The sequence below is a fragment of the Cyprinodon variegatus genome, unplaced genomic scaffold (assembly GCF_000732505.1).
Source record: "Cyprinodon variegatus isolate N-32 unplaced genomic scaffold, C_variegatus-1.0 Scaffold2090, whole genome shotgun sequence".
In the NCBI taxonomy this organism is placed as follows: Eukaryota; Metazoa; Chordata; class Actinopteri; order Cyprinodontiformes; family Cyprinodontidae; genus Cyprinodon; species Cyprinodon variegatus.
In genome coordinates, this window is record NW_015152543.1 from 34,908 (window position 1) to 36,092 (window position 1,185).

Genomic DNA, 1,185 nt, shown 5'->3' on the forward strand with positions numbered 1-1,185 from the left:
CTCTTTATTCCATCAACACTAAAATGTAAATGTCCAATCCTCACTGTGCTGGATCACAGAAATAGCACCAGAAGCAGTTTCTGTCTGTGATGTTGGGTTTGAAATTCACCGCTATATTGTGTTTAAAGACAATCCTTCCTTTCCTCAGAAACTCTGGACATATCTACAATTATAATGTGTTGTAAGTGTGTCGTGTTTATTTTTGTGTTTAATCCAATTTTGCTTTTGTTCTTTCAGTCAGTCTTTAAGATTTAGAACTCTATTGTTTTTATCTCTGTTTATGTCATCTTACATTATTTCTCCCTCAGCCTGATCATTAGTGGATTATGTCCACCTGTGCTTCCTCTTTTGGTTTGTAATTTAAATATAAATCCTTTATTGTCCAACAATGGGGAAATTCCCTCTCTGCATTTAACCCCTCCCCTTGGGGAGCAGTGGGCTGCCATTGTGTGGCCCAGGTAGCAGGGTGGGGGTGAAGGGTCTTGCTCAGGGACCCAGAGTGTGTCAGAACTCAGAACCTCTGGGATCCAAGCCAATGCTCTAACCACTAGGCAACCCCCCCCCCCCCCATTTCCAACTGTTTCTCTGTCCCAAATGAAATACCTGGCCGTAACCGTGACGTTTCTCTGCTGTTTGGGTTTTTCTCATCAGTGTTCCTCAGCAGCATATACTTCTGAGAGGATTCTATATTCAAACCACCTCATGTCCACACTCTATGCCCCCCCCCCACCCCTTATATACAGCTATAAACCCAGGTCTTTGTTCTACCTTTGGTGTCTGGTCTTATAAATGTTGTAATGAAATAAATGGTGGGAAGCAGGATCAGATGCTCGTCTTTATTGAAACAGAAGAATCAGACTCAGAAACGAGAGATGATCTGAGAGACAGAGATATAATTTCATTGAGAATATGATGAGAAATACATCAGTGATTATTTCTTCTCACTGAGCTCAGAAACGACTAAAGCACAGGTACTCTGGGGTGCCTTTGTTTCCCTCGTTGAGATTCTTGTCGATGACCGTTGCCTTGGCGATCTTAAACATCTGTGGTGCTGCTGGGTCGAGGAGCATGGTGATCATTGTGATGGGATCTTTGCTGCTCTCTTTTTTGTACCAAAGAAACACATGAGGCCCAGCGGTTCCCTCGTTCAGGTTGGTTGGCGCTCGATCATACCCTTGACTCTTA